This window comes from Oryctolagus cuniculus, chromosome 15, assembly GCF_051225735.1.
Source record: "Oryctolagus cuniculus isolate XC-2025 breed Fujian yellow rabbit chromosome 15, ASM5122573v1, whole genome shotgun sequence".
Taxonomy (NCBI): Eukaryota; Metazoa; Chordata; class Mammalia; order Lagomorpha; family Leporidae; genus Oryctolagus; species Oryctolagus cuniculus.
In genome coordinates this window covers 26,966,532-26,978,164 of record NC_142881.1, presented here as the reverse complement: position 1 = coordinate 26,978,164, position 11,633 = coordinate 26,966,532, and positions in this window count along the sequence as shown.

Here is an 11,633-nt window from a genome sequence, read left to right as displayed (position 1 = left end):
CTCTCTCTGTGTAACTCTGACTTTAAAATAAATAAATAAATCTTAATAAAAAATAAATAAAGGTGGAAGAAAGAAGTTCTTTGAAACCTAAAAGAGGGCACATTTAAAAACAGAACCATTGCCATGGCTCACTAGGTTAATCCTCCGCCTGCAGCGCCTGCACCCTGGGTTCTAGTCCTGGTCGGGGCGCCGGATTCTGTCCCGGTTGCTCCTCTTCCAGGCCAGCTCTCTGCTGTGGCCCGGGAGTGCAGTGGAGGATGGCCCAAGTGCTTGGGCCCTGCACCCGCATGGGAGACCAGGAGAAGCACCTGGCTCCTGCCTTCGGATCAGCGTGGTGCGCCGGCTGCGGCAGCCATTGCGGGGTGAACCAACGGAAAAGGAAGACCTTTCTCTCTGTCTATCTCTCACTCACTGTCCACTCTGCCTGCCAAAACAAAAACAAAAACACAGAACCAACAATGTTTTAATTTTTATGAGCAGTAAATCTGATTTTTAGTGTTTAGAGGAAAATACAAAACTGTGAATGACAAAAGGCTTTAAATAGCCATGGTTAAAATTATAAAACTTATTAACCAACAGGAAGAGGTACTTGTTTACTCCACACAGTATTTTAGAAAGTACTTGGGCCTTTTTTCATTAAGACAACCATTGTGACTAATAATACAACAAAATTATCAGACTTTTGTAGCTTTTGGGCGTTTGTATGAGGAGCATTGATGTAGGCCAGATTTTATTAGTGATACAAAGTGATCATTTAAATATTTTAGAATGAGTATATATTTAACCAAACCATAATTCTTTTTATAAAAACATAGCTGTTTTTAAAAATCAGAATTTAAGGAGAGACAGAGAACATCAATAGGATAAAAAATTGATGTTTCCTTGTCACTAAAATGGGAAATAAAATCCTTAAATATAAGTTAGCACATGGAATCATCCCATAACTTGGAGCAATTATAACAGAGAAAGAACTAGGAAAGAGAAGAGAGCTGACTGGATCCGTCTAGAAAACTGACAGATGCCCAATTATATAAAAACTATTAAAAGGCGATGTTGTAGTTTTTTAACAGATTGTAAAGACTATTTTAAAATATTTACTAACATACATGTATTACAAAAACCTCATTGTTTTAACAGAGGATCAGATTTTAATTAATAGCTTTTGTATCCAGAAAATTTTTCATTACCTTTTATGACTTTCTCACATCTTTTACAACTTAAATTTGTTATTTTAACCTCTTTCTACAACTTAAACCTGTTTTGTTTTTTGTTTTTTGACAGGCAGAGTTAGTGAGAGACAGAGAGACAGAGAGACAGAGAGAAAGGTCTTCCTTCCGTTGTGTCACCCCTCAAATGGCTGCTATGGCCAGCGCACTGTGCTGATCCAAAGCCAGGAGCCAGGTGCTTCCTCCTGGTCTCCCATGTGGATGCAGGGCCCAAGCACTTGGGCCATCCTCCACTGCCTTCCTGGGCCACAGCAGAGAGCTGGACTGGAAGAGGAGTAACTGGGACTAGAACCCGGCACCCATATGGGATGCCGGCTCTGCAGGTGGAGGATTAGCCAAGTGAGCCACAGAGCCAGCCAAACCTGTTTTTTAAACCTCTTTCTTTCTTAACCTTCCTTTCCAAGAACAGTTTTATACTTATGACCCCTTTTTATCTGATTTCTTGATTTATATTGAAATAATCCTTTTAAAATCTGTAAATTAAGACATTTTTTAAAAGATTTTTATTTATTTATTTTAAAGTCAGAGTTACACAGAGAGAGGAGAGGCAGAGAGAAAGAGAGAGGTCTTCCATCTGATGGTTCACTCCCCAGATGGCCGCAACGGCCGGAGCCACGCCAATCCGAAGCCAGGAGCCAGGTGCTTCTTCTGGGTCTCCTATGTGGGTGCAGGGGCCCAAGCACTTGGCCCATCTTCTACTGCTTTCCCAGGCCACAGCAGAGAGCTGGATCAGAAGTGGAGCAGCTGGGACTCAAACCAGCACCCATGTGGGATGCCGGTGCTTCAGGCCAGGGCATTAACCCGCTGTGCCACAGTGCCGGCCCCAAGACAACATTTTTAAAATAAGATAACACATCAAATTTTAACCTTAGTTATTTTTAAGTAGTCTTGAATTATTCCTTATATATGGACTCTAATGAAAACATTTTTGTTAGACACATCGATCTCATTTACCTTTACCCAATTTATATTTAGCAGTTACACTTCAGTGACTTAAGATGTTGATATTATATCATACCTTTATCTGAATTAAAGTCAAAATTACATTTATATGGAATTTTACTCTTTATAAAACTCCAGCTAGAAATCAATGACATAAACCAGAGATTGAAAAAATCCACGTCCAGGCTGATCACCCTTTGTTATTTTTCATCCAGATCTGTAAAAACCAAGCCACAAAACTTTGGCAAGTTACAAGGCAGTTTTTAAGGCAGCAATCTTTCTAGATTTAAAAGAGAAAATTTTGAACATACACTGAAAAGGTGTCCCATGTTCAATGGAAGGGACAGAGAGACTGGAGACAAGGGAACAAAGGAGACAGGTAGTACAGGAAAAAGAATTTACCTCCCGGGATTATGGATGCAGACAGTGCATCAGAAAGTGGCCACAAAACAGGAACAAAAACCAGTATATCCAGGAAAGGACTTTCTTTAATGATACCAGAGTCTCCCGTCCTAACGCCGTCACTCTCAAGCAGAACTTGAGAGTGTATTAGTGTCTTGTCAGACCTCCAGTAAGCAGAGGTGCCCCCAGAAAATAGGAGTCAACTTATCAGAGGACCTGAGGCCAATTGGTCGATGAAGAGGTCAAGCCGAACCTCCTGGGTTGGTGAATTGGGCCCCTGGGCCCCTGGAATATCATGAGGGGTGCTTCCCCTGTGGCCTGAGCACCAACCTGGAAGGTTCGGAGTGAGGTCTTCCCGGAGGTGGGCTCCATGTCTCGCTGGGGCCTCCAAAATGTTGTACCTGAGCGAGTGCAAACAAAGAAGCACCACACATGGATAACATTTGATGGTCCTGGGGCCAGCACTGTGGCGCAGTGGGATAACGCCCTGGCCTGAAGTGCCAGCATCCCATATGGGCTCTGGTTCTAGTCCCGGCTGCTCCTCTTCTGATCCAGCTCTCTGCTATGGCCTGGCAAAGCAGTAGATGAGCCAAGTCCCTGGGCCCCTGCACCCACGTGGGAGACCCGGAAGAAGCTCCTGTCTTCGGATCAGCACAGCTCCAGCCATTTCAGCCAGTTGGGAAGTAAATCAGCAGATGGAAGACCCCACCCCCACCCTGCCTCTCCTCTCTCTGTGTAACTCTGACTTTCAAATAAATAAATAGATCTTTAAAAAAATTTTTGATGGTCCTTTATTGCCAGCGGTAGAGAGTGGGCTCAGGCCCTAAAGAACTCTCGATCCCGAAGCCCAAAGCAACAGGGTTTATAAAGGCAAAACCACAAAATCAGGAGGGGAATACATGATTACCGGGGTCAAGCTGACCTAAAACCTATGCAAAACTAATATCAATTATAATCTTGACAACACCAGTTATAATCTTAACATTTTCAATTATAATCTTGACATGAATCCAGGTATTAGCTTAAACCATACGTAGGACATAGACAAACTACAGTTTCATCGTTAACCCAGGTGCAGCCTATCTGCTCCCAAGCTTGAGCAATCATGCTGGGGGTTTCTGTGCTCTGCCAAGTGTGATGCAGGTTGCCAGGTGTGATGTAGGGGACTGCTATTGTCCGAGTGCTTTAGATCAAAGTTTCAGACCAGAGTCTCCTGGTGGTGGGGGAGGGGTGTGCTTACTCAAGATGGAGTCTCAGGTGCTCCCAAATGGAGTCCCTGCTGTCAAGGCATCACTTCAGAATGAAGGGGTGGAACTCAGACTAGTCTACAGGCCCTTCTTGGGTTAGCAGTGATTTGCGGGCCCAGATTCTGTAGAGACCACCCTATTTTTTCAAGATTTTTAGTTACCCACATTTATGAATCAGACCAGATTATATGAAATATGCATTGGTGGCTTCTTGAAAAAAAAAATAGCTTTTCTGGCAACATCAGCCCTGAATTTTTTATTTTATTTGTTTGAAAGAGAGGGAGAAAGAGAAACAGATGGAAACCTGCCATTTGCTGGTTCACTCCCTAAATGCTTGCCATAGCCAAGGCTGGCCTGGACTGAAGCCAGGAGCCAGGAACTCTTTCTGGGCCTCCCACGTGGGTGGCAGAGACCCCAATACTTGAGCTGCCGTTGCCTGCTGCCTCCCAGGTGTGCATGAGCAGGAAGCTGGGGTCAGCAGCAGAGGCAGCACTGGATAAGCAGAGGCACTCTGGTATGCGATGCAGGTGTCTCCGACAGCGTTAACGGCTGTACCAAGTTCCCACCTCGGGCCCGGCATTTCTGCACAGTTGCATTGGCCAGAGCTGACTCATGGCTTCCCCTTGTGAGAGCACAGGACCCTCTAGACAGCCAACATCCCTACCCAGTCAACTTCACTGATCTGTGTAGGCTTTGGACCCTGTGACCCTTTTTTAGGATTAGAATTAGCATGTTTCAAGTGAGGAAGTTGTTTTTCTTTTAGAAAAAGATTTATCCATTTATTTATTTAAAAGGCAGAGTGACAGAGAAGGAGAGACAGATCTTTCATTCACTTGTTCACTCCCCAAATATAGTAGCCAGGGCTGGGTCAAGAGCCAAGCACTATATCTGGGTCTCCTATGTGGGTGGCAGAGACCCAAGTTCATGGACCATCACCTGCTGCCTCCCCTCCATATTAGCAGGAACCTGGATTGGGTGCACAGACATGGCCCGATCCCAGGCACTCTGAAAAGGATGCCGGTACCCAAGCAGTGTTTTAACCCACCGCACCACACGGTCCATCTGAGGTTTTTTCCATTGCAGTTCAAATGGTGGTGATGGTGGCAGGCCAGTGGGCGAGTCTGTGACCGGCATATGTATAATTCATTACAAGCAGGGCCAGGAGGGGCCCGCGGAGCTGTGCGGGTGTGCTCGCAGGAGGGGACCAGAGTGCTGGTGGCTTATGGAAATTTGACATACAGCTCAGAGCCCAGCTGTGGCAGGTAGGTGGCCAGGACAGTTGCTGTCCGTGCCCAGTCAGCAAGCTTCCGTCGCGTCACTGTCTTTGTGAATATTAAATGTGCACCCACTGGAAAGCGAAAGGCCCAAATGTCAAGTTGCTGGGGAGGAAGGTGTTTGCAGAGTGAGGGCAGAGCGACTTGTGTGGCTTTGGGGTTTAGTGGTTAATCTTTTATTATCTCTTTTCAATTAGCCTTTTTATTCCTTTCAACTGGAACTCACCAAGGAAGTGCCGTGAGCAAGGTCTTTTCATTTCTGCTCTTAAATAATGTAGCAGGAGCCCATGGAGCCCAGGCGACCCTGCCAAGAATGGTGACTCCTTAGGGTGATGAGCGGGAGCCGCTGCGTCGTGGGGAGAGGAAGCAAAGCACATTTGTGTCTTCACTGCAAATAACCCCTTATCCCTGCCTCCCAGTGAGGGTTTTTCTAATTGTACAGAAGAGGAAACAGGGGCTGAGTGTATTTAAATAACTCGCATGGGAAAATTACAGTGTAATTACAGCGTAAGCATTGCAACTGAGACCAGGACCAGGTTTCCTGACTTCTGGGCCATTCCGTTCCATTTACAAATAACCATCAAGAAGGGAAATGGTGACTGTCGAGAAAGTAGTGTGGTTACCCCGAGGGTGGGGGGAGCGGCAGAAGGGATGGTTATGGTCACCATCGTAAATTACTATAAAATGAGCAGAATCTTTGGTTGAAACTTTCCCAGGTTAAGCCTTAAACCGGGTTAATTATTAATAGTGCCTCTTTCACTTTCCAAAGCGTTCTGTTTTGGATGATGGATCGTACAGGCTGCTACTTTACTTTATGTATGTGTTTGTGTGCTTGTGTTTGTTACATGCCAAGCAGTTTTAAAAGAAAGTCTGGCCCATGACCAGGAGGCCAGGCCAGCCCGGGACGTCGCTTGTCTGCTTTAAGAACGTGATCAGTGCAGAGGCCGCCGCGGCGGTGGCTGTGAGGCAGGGTGGACCCCAGAGCAGGGGCTGGGCTGTTCTGTCTTGGTCTGTTGGGGGCTCCTATGGCATGAGGTACTCATCTTGGCGTCTTTGTCCTAAATGTGGCTAGAGGAGAGAATGTCAGTCCAAGGTTACGGTCACGTGCTATGTTAGGACACCAGCAGAGGACCATATGTACCATCGCAGTCCCATAAAGTCATAATGGAGCTGAGAAATTCCTAGTGCCTAGTGACACTGTAGCTATGGTATTGCCTTTTTTTTTTTTTTTTTTTAAAGTTTATGGAGTTATTTGAAAGGCAGAGTTACAGAGAGGCAGAGGCAGAGAGAGAGAGAGAGAGAGCTCTTCCATCCGCTAGTTCACTCCCCAGATAACCGAAATGGCCAGAGCTGGGCCGATTTGAAGCCAGAAACCCGGAGCTTCCTCCAGGTCTCCCACGTGGGTGCAGGGGCCCAAGGACTTGGACCATCCTCTACTGCTTTCCCAGGGCATAGCAGAGAGCTGGATCAGAAGTGAAGCAGCCAGGACTCGAACTGGCACCCATATGGGATGCTGGCACTGCCGGCAGCAGATTTACCTGCTACACCACAGTTACAGCCCCATGGTAATGTTACTGTCATGTTTGTGGTGATGCTGTTTTAAACAAACCCACACTGCCGGCTGAATAAAATACAGCGATCCTATTACTTATGTACAGTTCATCATACTTGGTAATGGTAAATGACTGTGTTACCAATTTATGTATTTACTGTGCTATGCTTAATTTACATCATCACTTTTTTTTTTTAAATTATTTTATCTGAGTGGTAGAGAAATGAAGAGAGAGGGAGAGAGGGAGAGAAAGACCTCCCATCTGCTGGTTTTTTCCCCAAATGTCTGGGACTGGGAACTCAATCCAGATCTCCCGTGTGGGTGGCAGGGACCCACTTGAGCCATCACTTGCTGCCTCCCGCTGGAACTGGCCTGGAGCTGGGACTCCAGCACAGTCATTCCGACACGGGATGTAGGCGCCCAAGTGGTGCCTTGACTTCTGCACCAAACACCTGCCCCTATCATTTATTTTATAGCATCCTCCTTCTACTTATAAGACGTGTACTGTAGGGGTCAGTATGAGGCCTAGTGGTTAAGGTGCCAGTGTCTCCTATTAGAGTGTTTAGGTTTGATCCCCATTTCTGGCTCCTAACTCCAGCTTCCTGCCAATGCACAAACCAGGAGGCTGCAGGTGATGGCTAAAGTAATTGAGTTCCTGCCACCCACGTGGGTGATCTGGATCAAGTTCTTGGCTACCAGCTTTGGCCTCAGTCCAGCCCTGGCCGTTACGGGCATGGGGGGTATTGAACCAGCATACGGGAACTCTGTCTGCTTGCCTCTTAAATAAATAAAAAGTGTAATATCTTAAAAATAATTTAGAAGACAATTGGCTGTTCTTCAAGGACCAACCCAAACCATGAAGCTTTCCTCAGTGGCTCTGCTTGAGTTGTATTTTAAAGATGGTATCGTGTAGTTACGTACACATTAGCTAGCCTCCTAACTAGCAGGTGTTGGAGGTAGCCTCTGAATCCATATTTCAGCTCCTCAGCACCTTGTGCAGTGCTTGGTACTTATTAGGTATACCAGATGACTTAGTTGATAATTGTATAAATAAAAAAAAAGAAATGAGGTGAAAAAACAGAATTTTTAATTTAAATTTTAAAGAAGCAGCAGAGAATTAAGGAGGTGTATTAACAAGTGGAAAGAATACATTGGACCTTCAGTTTAGTGATATTTAAAATAATTCAGTATCAGAAGAACTAAAAACAGGAGCAGAACTTTTTCTCACTGGGATCTGATACAACGTTTTGTTTCCACTTGGAGGGTCTGACTTACCGGAGGAAAATTTTAACTCCAAGGGCAGATGTTCAGCCCAGTGGTTACACCCTCACTTGAGATGCCTGCGAGACGCCTGCATCCCATACTGGAGAGCTCGGGTTTGGAGCCTGGCTCCGTTCGTAGTGCCCAGGAGGCAGCAGGCGATGGCCCACGCACTCGGGTCTCTGCCATCCTCGGGGAAGCACAGATGGAGTTCCTGGCTCCTGGCATCAGCCTGGCCGAGCCCTGACTGTTGCAGGCAGGCATTTGGGAAGTAAATCAACAGATGTAAGATCTCTGTCTCTGCTTTTCGAATAAATAAAGATAAATACGTTTTGACATATTTATTTGAAAGGCAGAATGACAGAGAGAGAAAGACACCCCCCACACACACACGCAGAGAGAGAGAGAGCTTCTTTCCACTGGTTTACTCCCCAAATGCCCACTGCAGCCAGGGCTGTGGCAGGCTCAAGTCCAGGAACCATGAGCCCCATTGGGGTCTCCTGTGTGGGTGGCAGGGACTCACGGACTTGAACCATCATCTGTTGTTTCCTAGGTGCATTATCAGGGAGCTGTACTGGGAGCAGCACAACCAGGACCCAAACCAGCACCTTGATGTGGGGTTGCAGGCTTCCCAAGGGCTGGCTTAACTCACCGCGCCACAACACCCAGCCCCAGATAGACTTTAAAAACAAAAACAAAACCAAAAAAGCATTTTCACTGCAGCTTCAGAGGACGTGAAGAAGGTAGCAGGGGAGTGAACTCAGCCGGTGTGTGATGACTGGAGATGCACTCACACCCGCGGCTCAAGGCAGGTGCACCCTGGGCCCCTGCTTTCTCCTGTCCCTGCGATCCTGGCTCCCAGCCTTCTGTCAGAGCCTTGTCTCCCACCTCCTTCTTACTCCCCAAGGGTGGTTTTCATATTCAGCAATGTGAATGCAGGGCTTGCTACTTAAAAACCGTGGAAATGAGCGCACACCTGGCCTGAGCGTGTTAGTTTCGGTAACAGGGATAACGGAGCCCACAGCCTTTCCCTCTCCTTTGTCCGCTGCTGAGCTGCAGGCTGGACCATGGGCGGAGCAGCCACCCAGGACGTTCTAGAAGATTTTAGCAAGTCCCAGGGTGGCAGGGACGGTGGAGGGAGGCAGGTGTGTTCTCTCTGAGTGGCTGGAAGGATAGAGGAGTAGAGGAAGGGGTGGTGACAGGGCAGAGAGCAGGAGGCCGGGGTGTGTGTGTGTGTGTGTGTGTGTGCTCCCTGGAGGGCGTGGGGGGAGAGCAGCCTCTCTGGGAGGACCGTGGGGTGGGGTGTGGGGCGCCTGGCTGTGCTGTGGCAGAGCAGGAGGGGCGGGGCTCCCCACACCTGCTCCTACTCAGGTCCCGCAAACCCTCAGTATTTCTGGGAAGGGCGGACCCCAAGGAGCTCAGCAGGAAGGTCGGGGTCGGGCGCCTCCCACGTGGGAGTGCCTGGGGTCTAGTCCCAGTTCCTCTTCCTGTTCCCGCTTCCTGCTAACGCACACCCCGGGAGGCTCAGCTGATGGTTCAAGTACTTGGGTCCCTGTCACCTACATGGGAGAGCCTGACGGAGTCCTAGGCTTCTGGCTGTGGCCCAGGCGTGGCTGTCGTGGGCATCTGGGGTGTCAGAGAATGAGAGATCTCTGCTTGCTTCTCTCGCTCTGATTCTCAATTAACTGAAATAGATACACATTCTGTATCAGAAAAGAGGGAAACTTTTCTCACAGCTCTGTCAAAATGCCATGTTTTTTTTTCTTTTCTTATCCCAGTAAAATATCCAGAAAATACTCAGAAAAAGGAAAAAATGGGAAAGCCCTATACGAATGCCCCAAAAAGTCCACTTTGACATGGTAAATGGTGTGGTGCTTTTTTTTTTTTTGGTCAACTGTGGTAAAAACTTCTCATTTTAGCTAAATTAAGAGTTCTATGCATTTAAGCAAGTGGATTGTGTTGCTTTTGAGATATCTCTCAGGGCAAACAGATTTGATTTCAGGGCAACTTTAGGTAATGCCAGCATTTTCAATTTCTACTTTTTCTCAAAAGACTTTGTGCTCAGGGGGCCAGCGCTGTGGCACAGCAGGTTAAGCCGTTGCCTGCAGTGCCAGCATCCCATATGAATGCCTGTTTGAGTCTGGGTGCCCCACTTCCAACCCAGCTCCCTGCTAACGGCCTGGGAAAGCAGCAGAAGATGGCCTAGGTGCTTGGGCACCTGTACCCCTGTGGGAGACCCAGAAGAAGCTCTTGGCTTAGGCCTGGCCCAGCTTTGGCAGTTATGGCCATCTGGGGCATGAACCAGTGGGTGGAAGATCTCTGTCGCTCCTTCTTTCTCTCTCTGTAATACTAACTCTGCCTTTCAGATATATAAATCTTTTTTTTTTTTTTTGACAGGCAGAGTGGACAGTGAGAGAGAGTCAGAGAGAAAAGTCTTCCTTTTGCCGTTGGTTCACCTTCCAATGGCCGCTGTGGCCGGCGCACCGTGCTGATCCGAAGGCAGGAACCAGGTGCTTCTCCTGGTCTCCCATGGGGTGCAGGGCCCAAGCACCTGGGCCATCCTCCACTGCACTCCCTGGCCACAGCAGAGAGCTGGCCTGGAAGGGGGGCAACCGGGACAGAATCTGGCGCCCCGACCGGGACTAGAACCCGGTGTGCCGGTGCCACAAGTGGAAGATTAGCCTAGTGAGCCGCGGTGCCGGCCAGATAAATAAATCTTAAAACAAAACAAAACCAAACAAAACCCACTTTATTCTTTTGTGTGATTAGAAAGTACATTTGGAGCAGATGTTTGGTCGAGCAGTTAAGCTGCCGGTTACATTGCCCACATCTCCTAGTCGAGTGCCTCGTCCGACACCTGTTCCAGGGGCTGGTGTGGTGCAGTGGCTTCATTCGCTGCGGTAGCCCCTGAAGCCCATGCTGGAGTTCCAGCTCACGTTTCGGTTGCTCTGCTGTTGAGCCAGCTCCCTGCTAATGCACCTGGGAGGGCCGCTGAAGACAGCCAAGTACTCGGGCCCCTGCCACCCATCTGGAGACCTGTATGGAGCTCCTGGCTCCTGGGTTTGGCCTGCTTTAGCCAGGGCTGCTATGTGGTCATTTAGGGAGTGAGCTAGCCAATGGAAGATCTCTCTCTTCCTGTGTCTCCCTCTGTCATTATAGCTTTGAAATAAATCTTAAAAAAAAAAAAAGCCCAAAAACCAAAACCTTGTTCTAGTTCTTTACTCTGGCTTCCTGCTAATGTAGACCCTGAGAGACAGCAGGTGCTGAATCAAGTGCTTGGGTTTCTGCTACCTATGCGGGAGACGCACATTGAGTTCTGGCTCCAACTCTGGCGTTGGCCCGTCTACCCTAGCCACTGTGAGCATCTGGGGAGTGACTCAGGGGTGAGAGCTCCCTGTCTCTCAAGAGGGAAAAAAACAGCCGCTGCTGGAGTAGTGACTTAGGACATTATTTACAACGAGGCAGTTTCCGTGGAGGCAAAAAAAGCTTCTCTATAAAGTCAGAGCTTATGTTGAGAAACACAGTGTGTAGAGGGCCATTTGGTGTTTTGCTTGTAACCTTTAAGAAGACCAAACTCATCAAACCCAGAGGGACTTCTGGCCCTGGGTCCAAGGCGCTCCCGAAGCCCTGACCTGCTGCAGGTGAAGACACTGAACGTACCCTTTTCCAGAACCCAGCGAAGGGGCAGGCAGAGAGAGAGAGAGAGAGAAAGAGTGAGAGTCTTCCACCC